The following is a 12,793-nucleotide window of genomic DNA, read 5'->3' on the forward strand; positions in this document are numbered from 1 at the left end:
GGTTGCAGGTTTGATTCCCATGCACAGTAAGTGGAACAACAAATCAACGTCCTCTAGCTCTATCTCTTAAAGTCAATAGATACCCCCAAAATTCTTTTCCTAAAGAAGTACAAAGGCTGAGCATGTGGAAAGCATGGGCCCTACAGACAAACCAAGGTACTGGAGGGAATTTTTAATAAAAGAGAGCTAGACAGATCTGAGAGTCTCATTCTCCTCAAATCACTGCACCCCAAACCTCCCCAGTCACGGAGGCAGCTTGATAGAACAGAAACTTCCAGAATGGAAGGGCGGAGGGAGCCAGCGGGAGGGGGGGCGGGGGGGGGGCATCTGGTTTGATCCTTTCTCCAGTCAGGATGGAATCCAGACCCTTCCAGGCGAGCGGGAATGTGTAGACGTTTCCCATGAAAGAATCGAGCCTTGAGCCTGGGCATCGAATAATTCCAGACCTTTAACTCTCCCCACCCCTTCGGCAGATGAGGACATGGGCTCCATGCTCCTTTTCCCTCCGGCATAAATTCTGCTCCTTCCCACCTCGAAGGCTTCAAATACCACTCTCACATTTTCGATTCACATCATTTTATCATTAGTCACCCAGCTTCCTTCCTATTTTTTTCTTTCATCTTAATTCACGTTTTGTGTCTTGAAAGCATTCCTGGATTTTATAGAGAGAATAAAGCGGATGCCATGTAAAATGGGTTTTTTTTTTTTTTTTCAGTAAATACTTCTCAGAAATGCCTTCTTGCTCTTCTACCTTCTACCAGTGCCTCGGCCTCTCTGAGCCTCTATTTCCCCATCTGTCAAATGGGGATAATGGCCATCCTGCTGTGTCACGGGCTTGATTGTGAGCCTTACAGCACTTAGAACTCTGTGTCTGGTGCTTAGTAACTATTTAACAAATGTCCTTTATTGTTGCTATTATCGTCACCGTTAGTTTATAGTCTTTTCTGAGGCGCTGCTCTTCCGGTATTTCTCATTCTTGTACAATGAGCATTTTTTTTTAGACCAGTTTGCCGAGTTCCTACGGAACAAAAGTCAAAACTGGATGTTCAATACTTTCTGAATCCTCCCTCCTGCCTGGCTTGGCCTTCATGTTGCCACATCTCATCTGATTTTCTGTTTGATCTGAAAACAGATCAGTGGCCCCGGGCGCCCAAGTGCACGGAGGAAAAGCAAGGAAATAGCCCTTGTGTGTGGATGAGTCTGTCCCCAGAGTCTCCACCTAAGGTGCTGGTGTCCCCTCCTGCCCTCACCGTGAGCCTCTCCTCAGACCCTCCCCCCAAACGTGGGCCTCAGCCAGCAGCTCCCACCACACCCCGGTGACGCCAGCACTCTGAGGCTGGAGGAAGCTGCCTTGGTACCAGACCTTCCAAAGCAGCAGCCCTCAAGTTGAAGTTTTCTGACATTTGCTTGGCGCCCTTACCCGGGCTTCTAACGTGAATGCAGACGTCCCCCACTTTTATGGGTCCTCCTTCGCAATTTACAGTTGTGAAGAAGGGCCATGTCGCCCTGAGAGCTGAGTGTACTGTTTCTTTGTTTGGCTCCTTCAGCCTGGAAACTGTCTTTGGTAAACTATTTCAACTTGGACACCTTTCTTCCTGTCCACCGTGGTGAGAGAGGGCAATATTTAACCACCCCCCCTTTTTTTTTGCAAATTGTTGTGTATATCAGAGCCTCAGTAAAATCCTGCTTCTGGGAACTCCCGAGGGGGCAGGGGGGAAGCAGCAAGGAGCAACCTCCTCCCGGGAGCAGAGCGTGGAAGGATGAACTGTGCGTGGTCTCTCCTCGCACGGATGCGCCAGGCCAGCAAGTCCGGGGCTGCTGAGGCAGCCTCCCCCCTGGGCCACAGCCAGCTTCGGCCACACCATTTACTATGCATAGACAAAAAAGGAAATTCACGAACAGCTCGAATGTCAAGTGTGTGGCTGCTGCCAAGAAGGAGAGCCAGGATCTCCTGGCCGGGCCTCTCCTCGGCCTTCGAGTGTTCACCGGGGTGGAGCCCGGCCAGGTGAACCAACCTGCCTGCCTCTCTGTGCACAAGCCCACGGCTGTGGCTTTGGGGAGCGAGTCTCTGCAGGGCTCCTTCTGGTTCCTCCTCCGTCTGAGTGAGATGCCCTTTGTCACCAAGCCAGGTTGGCAGGCCAAGGGCGTGGGGGTAGGGGGTGGCTATGTCTCTCTCCAAACCATTTCACCTTATTTTCCCCTACCATGCATTGCACATGCTCTTTGAGGTTGAGGCTTGCAGGAGAAGGTTCTAGGGGTCACATGGCTAGGACTGAGCCACGCAGCATCACTCGGGGCTCAAGAACAGAGAGCACCTCTTGACCCAGACTCAGAGCCGATTAGGACCGCTGACCACACCTTGCCCACTTTCAGGCTGGCCCGAAATTCACATGGTGCTGGGCAAGGTCCTGGCCCCAACACAGGGGCCTGGGGTCCCGGTGTTCTGGCAAGAAACCTGAAGTTGTCCGAAGTTCAGGGACCATCCCTCAGCTGCCACCCCGTGTGAGTCGCTGTGGGGGAGATGCAGAGAAGTGGAAAAGATGGTCTCCACCCTGGAGGAGACCGGAGGTGCTCTGGGCTCCCTTCAGCCACTCGACACACCTCTTTCTTTTTTTACTTCCAGGCTGAAATCCCCTCTCTTTACCCCGTGTTGCTAGGAGAGCGGTGGATGGTTGGGCGGGGTGTGGACGGTGTAGCTGTAGATCTGTGGACGTCGATGTGAATGGCACCCCCAGAAACCGGCTGTACACACCGTATGGCCACACAGCGTGGCCCGGACTCCCGTCCTGCCCCATTTCTCCTATCTGGGCATGGCTCATGGCCATCTCAGTTTTCAGGTTTCCTTCTTTTTTTCTGTCCTTCCTTTTTCCCCCCTTGCCTTTCTTCCTGCCTCTCGCATTTATTGAGAACCTATTCTACACCAGGATGCTACTGGGAGCTGAGCATTGTAACACAGATAGGGCCCCTTGTGGGGCTAACACCCTCTAGGGAGCTCCATAAATGTGGAGCATTTATATTGTTCTTCCTCCAGGAAGCCTTCCCAGATTGCATCCAGTGCCTCCTGATTGACAGGTGAATGGCTCTGACTTGGGGACCTCTGGCTCCAGAACACAGGGGCCTCGGGTCTCGAGGGAATCTGAGGAGGGCAGGAGGAGCCTGACCTGCAGCCCAGAGCTGGAGTCTCTCCTCTGCCAGCCTCCTGTCCTTGGGAGCATTGGTGAGGCTCATTAGTGAAGCAGCGATTAATATGAGGCCCAAAACACAGCTTCGCCCTGCCAGGGAGGCCACAAAGTTCCAGAACGTCCCGGGGAGGAACAGAGACCTGGCCTGGCCTGCCTCCCGGGACGGCAAAGCACTCCCTAATGAGTCCTCTCCAGGGCAGGGTGGAGCCAGCTGCACGGAGGCTGCAGTGCTTCAGGTGTGCTCCGGCAGCCTTAAAATAGCCGGGCTCCCTCCGCGGACGCCTTCCAACACTGTTTGGGAGGGCAAGTGCCAGGAAACTAATGAATCTGAGCCTAGCGAATTAATTGTTGATGAAATAACGTGAATAGTGCGCTTCCTGATCGTCAGTCTCTACGGAAATTAATTAGCCCCACTTGGCAGCGAGCGGGATCAGATTTTCAACTTCATTTATGAATTTGGCCAGATCGTCTATGGGAAGCCTTGCCCGGAGGACCTTCCGAGGCTGCTTCGTGTCCGGACAGGCCTCGGCTGTCATGGACGATGTGATCGCTTCGAGGGAGTCCCAGCCAGGGCAGAAGGTGCAGGTTCTACCGGCGGGCTTTCAGCCGACCCACGACACCTCCCCGGAGGGGGGCCCCTCACCTGAGGAAGGCGAGTTGAAGGGTGATGACTCGGAGGAATGGGGCTGGCTGTCACACACGCACGGCCTGGCTCAGTGTCGGGTTAGTCTGAGGCAGGCACACTCACTCAAATTGCAGGAGATTCGGAAAAAATAAAATAAATCTAATGCAAAGTAGACACAGGGCCCGGCACAAACGATGCCCCTCTTTTACTAGAAAATCATAAACGCGTAATTCTGTGACCTAACAATGTCCCCCTCGACCACACCCTAGGACACCACCCACCAGCCACACTCAAGCAAAGCCTGACTTCTGCCGGACGCTGCACGTGTTTGAACTATTCGTACTTGGGCCCGGAGAGGCCAAATGGAAGACCCGGCTGTCGCGGGGCAGGACCCCGCATCTCGGGGCTGTGTGCCCCAGCACGGAGCCCAGGGGACCTGCGGGCCCTGGAGGAATCGGCTTTCCCACTGGGGAAAGCCGAGCAGCTGGGGTCTCGATGCAAACTTCTCAGCCGAGTGGCTAGGATGCTGGGCTCTGAAACAGCTCCGGGGGACAGCGACTGAACACACGTCTGTGTGTGTCCTCGCCACATGTCCCTAAAATACCGGTTTTCTCAAGGAGAAGACTGTGACTCACCGAGTTCAAACACGAGCGAAGGGGACAAGGGGGTGAGTTCCCATCGAGATGGAGACTGCCAACCGGCCTCAGGCGTCAGGAAGGCCCCTGAGCGCCCCCCCCCCCCCGCCCCAATCGCTTTCACTGCACAGAATTTTTCAGGATTTCAAGCAAGTGGAACTATCACAGGCATGAAGGCCAGGTTCCCAGGACACTGGCTTCCTACTGGGAAGAGACCTCCGCGCCCCGAATCTGGTTTCTGGCGCTGCTAAAACTCAGACTTGTTAACATGTTATTATGGGCCGCATCACCCCACTCTCGGCTCTAAACGAAATGCACGCGGCCTCGGATGCAGGCACAATGTCATCTCCCGCGCATGCGCAGCTGTTCAAACTCGTCTCTGCACAGATGCCCCCAAGTGTCATCCAAAGAGATTGTGACGACAGAATCGGCGACTGATTCTAAAAGGAGCCAGAATCGGAGACCATTTCGGGATGTATTTTTTTTTGCCTGAGACATGGGCCATTGGTAGGTGTCCTCGGGTCCCTGCAAACTACAGGAAAGGACTCGCCTGCACACCCTGGTCTGCTGCTCGGGTCAGAAATTTGGAACCCAGGCCGGTGCCTCCCTCCTCCCCCCAAGCAGACCACCCCACCCTTTAGGAATGGGCCGTGTGGTATCACCAGACTACTCTGGGACCTCAGGCCGCAGCTGCCCTCTGTTTACCTTTGTTCTCCAGCCGCCACCCGGGCGGCTCCTCCATTCCCTCAGGTGGCCTCTCGGGAGAAGGTACAGTGGACACGCCAGGGTGTGGCCAGTCAAATGTGGGGAAGAACCAAAGCCCAGCTCCCCAGCTGAACCGCCGAGTGGCTGCCCCGTATCAAGGGTCTCCGTGACTCAGCCCGCCTCCTGTCTCCTGCACCGCCACCCCCGGCTTCTCGGCCCAACGCCCAGGCCACCCCAATGCTGCAGCCGGTGTCGTCTGGAAGGGACGCCTCCCTCCTCTCGGGCCCCACACGGCTCTGGACACGCAGCCATTTCTATGCCATTTCCCCTACACATTTCCAAGTCCTCCAGGAAAATCCGTGCATTCTTAATGATTTGTTTTGGTCCCCCGTCGTCCCCCCTCCCTCCCAGAGGGACTCCCCCCTGGGAGCATTTGAGGACAAATTACTGTTTATAGAAAATGGGGGGATTTAACGAAAGATCTTAATGTTAAGTCCAATGTTAAGTCCAAAAATCTTTTTTTTTTTTTTTTTTTACTGAAAACAAATAAGCAGAACGATTCTCCTCGGTGCCCCCTCCCACAGAACCGTGACCGAAGAAGGTCTCTCTGTCTCTTCCCCTCTTTCCTCTGGGCGTTTTTTGTTCTACTGCAGCAAAGCGAATGGAGACCAGGGATCGGCAGGGAGACCCAGGAGACCGGGGTTCAAGTCCCTGCCTCTCCCTAGCTGAGGGACCCTGTACAAGGTGTTTAATCAGCTCAGCTTCAGTTCGCTCAGCCGTGAACGAGAGGGACCTGTCACCTCCTGCCAGGGCGGCTGTGGTCACTAAATGGAGTGACGGAGGTGTGTGACATGGTGACTCCAGTGTGACCCCTGTGTCAAAGCCACCGAGCTTTCGATCAGTAAAAGGTTTTTTTTTTTTTGGAATCCTCATCCAAGGATCTGTTTACTTAAGAGAGAGCAAGGGAGGGAGAGAGAGAAACATCGCTTGGTTGCCTCCCACACGTTGCCCCGACCGGGAATCGAACCACACCGTTTTCGGTAAACAAGGGTGACGCCCCAACCAGTGGGGCCCCCGGGCCAGTCAAAGTTCTTTGTGAGTTAACACTTGGTACAGACATTTCCCATTGTATGGTTATGGAACGATCAGCCGGCTGAGGGTGGAGATGACGGCATGAATCCCAGCCGGCTGAGGGTCATCAACACCATCCTGAAGCCCTACTAAGCGTGAACGTGTCTGGTCCAGCTGTCTGGGTGTGTACAGTCAGCTCCCCAGTTCGTTCAGGATTCTCAGTGTTCCGGTTTTACCATCGTCAGGAACCACAGCACGAGCACAGTCAGGGATGCCCGGACCCAATGCATTCAAGCGCATTCATATCAATACAAAGGACAAGCTCATAGGCCCTCACTGGGTAGCTCAGTTGGTTAGAGCACTGTCCTAATGCGCCAGGGTTGTGGGTTCGATTCCCGGCCAGGGCACATACAAGAAGCAACCCAGGAATGCACAGATAAACAACAAGTGGATGTCTGTCACATTCTCAAAATTCAGTTTTAAAAAAGACAACCTCATAGAAAAGCGGGCAAAGCATATAAACAGGCAGAAATGCAAACGGCTAATAAACATGTGGGGAAATGTGGAAAATTGGACAAGATTGCTATTTTGGCAAAAAAAATCAAACACACTGGTAATATGCCATATTAGTGAAACTGAAGGGAATATTCTCATAAATCTTCTAACATATACCCTGAGATCGAGACATTTCATTTCTGGTTAGCTCTCCTATAAACACAATCACAAAAGTACACAAGTGTTTATGTACACACACATAAAACTGGTCTTCAGAACAGTATTTATAATAGTGTAAAAAATCCAGTAATTATAGAATAGTTTGATAAGTGTGGGACGTCCACATAGGAAAACTTATTCAACTACTTAAAGAGTGGGGTAGAATTGTAAGTAGTGCCCTGGCCGGGTAGCTCAGGTGGTTACAACATCGTCTTGATACGCCAAGGTTGCAGGTTTGATCCCTGGTCAAGGGACATACAAGAACCAGCCCATGGATGCGTCAGTAAGGGGAGCAACAAACCGACGTCCCTCCCCCTCTCTCTCTCATCAATAAGTTTTTTTAAATTTAAAGAAATAATTATAAGCGTTGGCAGGAAGCCTATGTATCTATGCATTGCCTAGATATATGAATCACATAAAGAAATAAAGCAATTTCAGAAGCATGTGTAAGATATAAACTCATTCTTGTTTAAAAAGATGTTCTCACGACAGACAGACAGACACAGTGACATGTGCACAGAAGACTGTCTTAAAGACCCGACAGGAATTAATTACCCTTAGGGAGTTGGAAAGGAGACTTGGGACTTTTGCCTTTTACTCTATATTCTGTGGCTGTTTTTGCAATAAACACGTAGGCACTATTTCTGTAATGTAAATAGTCTGGTGTGAGTTCAAACGGAAGCTTTAGAAAGAAAAACCTTCTGTGCCCGAAGGCTGCACCTCTACACCACCTGGTGCACGCAGAAATCTTTCAGGGACTCACAGCCGGGGGCGTTTGGGGGAAGGGGCTGGTTTCTCCGAGCTCCTCTTTGGAAAGTTCTTCTCCTCGGATTTGGAAAACACCTCCGTGCAGGTGATTTGTGGCGGGCACAGCAACCCCCCGACCTGGCCATTCTGCCATCGACGTTTCTTTGTGTTACGTGGGCGTGACGAGAGGCCGTTAAGGAACCGGGCCGAGTTCTTTCGGACGCTGAGCCTGCCGACGTGGCCCGCACCTGGGAAGGAACAGAGTTGGAGGGGTGTGTTCAGGGCCCCGGGGTTCTGATGCCAGAAAAGAAGAGAGAATACAGAGGTGAGGCCAGGCTGGTGACCAGGGACGATGTTCGGGAGTCGGGCTGCAAAGCCTCTGAGGCCCAAATGTGCTTCAAAGTCCTCGAGATTGATGGCAATGTCCGCCACGGACCCAGGAAGGGAAAATGGAGACAGATCATGCGGCGCTCACAGGAAAGAAGGGCGACTGAGCCGTAAGCGGAGGGAAAAATGCGGTGTTGATTTAAGTTCTGCTCTACACGGATCAAGTAAGTTATATTCTGCCATCGTTCTTCCACCTGAGAGTCCGTAAGCATAATGAACACTAACCAAACGATGTCTCCAGGGCACATGCCGCCTGGCGTCACGGTGCAGGCACTCAGACGTTTGAACTCTCTTGGCAGCCGCGCACGCAACTCGACAGCGCCGATCCGGGTTAATGCGTGACCTCGGCTCTCTTCCTCTGAGGTCCCCACTCACGGGCTGGCGACCGTGTTCCTGGTTCTTGGTGCCAGTGTGAGCGATACCTGTTTATTTTTGCTGAGTCCGAGTGGCAGACGACAGGAAAGGATAAGGAACGGTTTCCCCAGAGAGAGAGGAGGGTCTGGAATCGGTACAGAAAGTTCCCTGCTCAAAAAAAAAAGTTTTCTGTGTGTCCTACAACAAAGAGACCAATCTGGATGAAAACTCAACAGCCCTTAGAGAGAACGAGCATTCATTTCCATCCCTGGCTGATGCGAGTAGCCGGAGAGGAGGGGCTCACTGGGCAGCGTGGTGAGAAAGCCGCAACCCATCATCTCCAGCCTTGGTCTCCGCGTCTCCACCCTCGCTCGCTGCTCCTGGACCTTGGTGTCTGTTCCCTGGTTCACTCCCAGGCACGCGCTTGTCCCTGTGCCTGAACGTCCTTCCGGTCTTCCTCTCTCGATGATTCCTACCCATTCCTACCCATCTCAGCAAAATCTGCCCTGGCTCCCCCGGGAGGGGAGGAGCTGTTAGGACGGAGGACGCCCACCTCATTTTCCCCTGACGACTCTCCCCACTGTCTCCCTTCTCCAGGGCTCCATCACCTCCCTTGTGGCCGTTAGAGGAACATGAGTAGACACTCCTCACCTCCTGGAGGGAGCCAGCCTCGCTCAATGGCAGCCCCTCCCTGCGCCTGCGCCTGCCCCTTCCTTGTTAGACTAGTGTGCTCACCACGGACCGTCTGGATATGTAGCAACTCTAAACGCTCCTCAGCAAACGCCAGGGGCCAGCGACGGTTTCAGTGAGTTCCTTGGTCAGAAACAATGCTGTGTGGGGCCCTGGCCAGGGAGCTCGGTGGGTTAGGGCGTCGACCCGCTACGCCGAGGCTGTGGGTTTGATCTCCAGTCAGGGCACGTACAAGAATTAACCAATGAGTGCGTCAGTGAGTGGAACGACACATCAGCGTTTCTCTCTCTTTCTCTAAAAATCAATAAAGACAACATCTTTCAAAGAAAGAGTCGTGTGCAGAATGCCGGATGGTGGAGAAGGCCCCCTGGAGGTCTCCGGGTGCGACTTCTGTCGGAAGCGTTGGACGTGGGGAAGGCAAACTCGTCCCTGCGTCTGTTCCAATAAGAAATCAAATGCTGCCTCCGAGACGCCGTCCGGACCCCCAACAGGCAGCCAAGGCCCACCCTGTTCCAGACCCTGCTTACTTCTCCAGCCTTTCCTGTCGCCACTGCCCCCCCAAACTCCCCATGGAGACCCCAGGGACCCTTCTTCTTCCCCAGCTTCGCCATGATCTTTAAAAACTGTGAGCCTGCCCCGGCTGATGTGGCTGTAGGAGACTGAAGAACCGAAAGGTCTGTGGTTCGATCCCCAGTCAGGGCACATGCCTGGGTTGCAGGCCAGGTCCCCAGTAGGGGGCGTGCAAGAGGCAGCCACACATGAATGTTTCTCTCACTATCTTTCTCCCTCCCTTCCCCTCTCTCTAAAAATAAGTAAATAAAATCTTAAAAAACAAAAACTAAACTGTGAGCCTTCGGCGGTCCATTCACTGACTGATGCACTGGTTCCGATGTCAGGTGTTTACTGGTGGGCAAACATGGTGTCTGCGGGGAAGACGTGTTAAATGAGTGAGCCCATCAGTGAGTGACGGCTCCGCTGACCGGGAACGCAGAGGCGGCACCAGGACGGGGGAGAAAACACCCAAGCCACTGGGTTATAATCCGCACTTGTCTCTCTGTGAGCTGTGTGCCCTTGGGTCAGTCACCTGACATCTCTGAGCCTTGCATTTGGTGCCCCCTCTGTCCTGGGGGTGCCGCGCGCGCGTGAAGCTCAGCCCCGCCCACGATGTGGAGGCCACCACTGCTACTGCCCTGAAGTGCGGGAGCCACCTCCTTAGTCCCTGTCCTTTCTAATTACCTGAAGGTGTAGCTCTGATTCCCTCTCTCCTTCGCTCCAAGGTCATGTGCACGGCTGCGTCTCCCCGCCTTTCTCCCTCCCTCAGCACCTCGACACTATGCCGGCTCCCTCATGTCATGAGACCCAACACACGCTAAAAACCCACATCGCCTTCCCGGGGGCGTCCTCCACGGCAACCGTGGAGTTCAAAGCTCAGGTTCGAGAGCCAGTAAGGGCTCGTCTCAAACACGCCCGCTCCTTGGGGCTGGGTAAGCCTGGGCACCTCATTTAACCTCTCTGAGCCTCGTTTTCTTTGTCCGCAAACTGAGGCCACTCACAACGCCTGCCTCGCAGGCCGGCAGGAGCAAAGGCAGCCATGGGAAGCCATCCATTAGGGAATCTCAGCTCACGGGGTGGAAAATAAGGAACTGTCTCACTTGCCTGAAATGTGCCCTTGGTCCTGATCGGTCAAACCCTCCTTTTATATACATACATGGTTGATCTTAAGAGAGACAGAGGAAGGAAGGGAGAGAGAGAGAAACATTGATTTGTTGTCCCACTTTTTGATGCATTCATTGGTGGGTTCTTATAGGTGCCCCAACTGGGGATCAAACTCGCAACCTTGGTGTATCAGGACGATGCTGCACCCCCCAGCCAGGGCCCCTCCTTTCCTTGGCAGGAGTAGCACCTTTGATGATACTTCATTCAGCGTCTGTACCTTCTCAGCTACTTGGTTGCTCATCCATTTGTCTGTGAGTGCTGCTTTGAATGGCCGTTGAACTATCTCAGTTCTTCTTCCGATTCCATTTTCTTCCGTGAAAGCTACAGATTCCGGAGCCAGCTGCCTGGGTTTGAATCCCGGCTCTGCACTGACTAGCTACGCTTCCTGACCTCTCCGTGCCCCGCTTTCCTCCCCTGTAAAATGGGGATAATGATAGTACCTACTTCATGGGACCGCTGCCAGCGTTAAATGAGATGAAAGCGCTTGAAGGGCGCCAGTCACACACACACAGAAAAAACACTGATGTGAACTTTGCTGTTATTATAAGCTGCTCAAAGCTCCTCGGCCTCTGCAGGCAAGGCTAGACCTGCGGCCTTGCCTGCGTGCAGTTCTGGTGGTCTCCCACTCTCGCCCTTCCCTGTCCCTCCATCCGTCCAGAATGGGGCCAGTGCTGGGGGCTGCAGGAAGCAGTAGAAGGCAGCTATTGTTCCCCTCACCCCAGCCAGCGGGACACTCTCCCTTCCCAACAGTAATACACTCTCCATGGGCTTGATGCTAAGTGGTCCCTCCCATGGCCAGGAACGGTCCCTGCAGACCCCTGGCCCGGGTCTTCCTGCCCCAGCTGCAGTATCTGACACCCCGCATGGAATGGTCACTGGCTCTCCCCGCAGCAGCCAGCTGGTAAACCACGGACAAGTGCAGAATCGGTTTTAGGCTGCAGCTGGGACCGAAACTCCAGGCCAGGGGCCAGGGCATGGGGAGGCAGTCCCACTCCCTGTCTCAAACGGCCCCCACACACAGCTCAGCCCAGACCCTGGCCCCACACCCTGGCGGGGCTGCCTCGGGCTGGGTCAAGGGCTTTGTAGGTGCCTGAGCACAGAGAACCCAAGTCCCATCAACTTGACAAGGGTTTGCCCTGAGGCCTCCCTCCCTTGGCCTCAGAAGAGGGAAGCAGCCCCTTCTGCTCCCCCTCCAGGCCTCTGCTGATAGGCAGCGAGGGGCTGGGGGGTGACACCCACACTTTCCGCAGAAGTGGCTTCGCCCGGCAGCCCAAGGCCACAGTTCCCTGACCCCAGAACGTCAGCTCCTGCTGCCTTGCTTCATAGTCACGGGCTGTGGTTACGAATTCAGGCCCAAGACATCCAATACCACCCTGTGGTACATAATTTTTTTAAAGGGAACTGCAAATTGCTTTCAAAGTCTACTCGAATGAAAAGCAGGCATATGACAATTCGGTATTCTATATAATGATAATAAAGTAATAAGCGAAGTGGCAATAACTAACGCAATAACAATAAAATATGAAAATACGGTTAAGTGTGATCATTTTATAAATAGCCTATGCATAACACCCTTTTCTTTATTAGTAGGCAAATTAGAGTGAGCCATATGAAATTACTGCTCTTGTCGGTCAGAAGCAGTCATGGGTTAGCAATTTCACACGGACCCAACCTAATGCTCAATGGTTACGGCAGCTCAGGTATTGTTTCAACAGCTTTACAAACAGTGAATCCCCGGGGTGATCCTACAAGAAAAGAGCTGTTATTTCCAGGGCCATGATACAGCCGAGAAAACCAAGGCATAATGTCTTATGCGAGAAACTTGCCCAGGTCCCACAGCCAGGAAGTAAGGGCCGGAGCCCCGAGTTGAACCCCACGAGGCCGGCCCCAGGGGTCACGCCCTCTCCTGCCTCACTGTCCCTCAGAAGCTGCGGTGTGATGAGTCTGAAGCCTCTCACAGAGATCTC

At 53.5% G+C, this 12,793-nt stretch overlaps 1 protein-coding gene across 1 annotated transcript in view; it reads right to left on the reverse strand.

Annotated features, from left to right (window-relative positions):
* Positions 1–1,338: 1,338 nt before the first annotated feature.
* Positions 1,339–12,793, reverse strand: part of WHAMM (WASP homolog associated with actin, golgi membranes and microtubules) — a 273,660-nt gene continuing 262,205 nt past the window's right edge. The window contains exon 11 of the transcript XR_008390380.1: positions 1,339–1,350. The gene's annotated coding sequence lies outside the window, so the exon portion shown is untranslated. The remainder of the gene's footprint in view (positions 1,351–12,793) is intronic.

This window comes from Artibeus jamaicensis, unplaced genomic scaffold (assembly GCF_021234435.1).
Source record: "Artibeus jamaicensis isolate MK-2021 breed Jamaican fruit bat unplaced genomic scaffold, CSHL_Jam_final scaffold_612, whole genome shotgun sequence".
Lineage (NCBI taxonomy): Eukaryota > Metazoa > Chordata > Mammalia > Chiroptera > Phyllostomidae > Artibeus > Artibeus jamaicensis.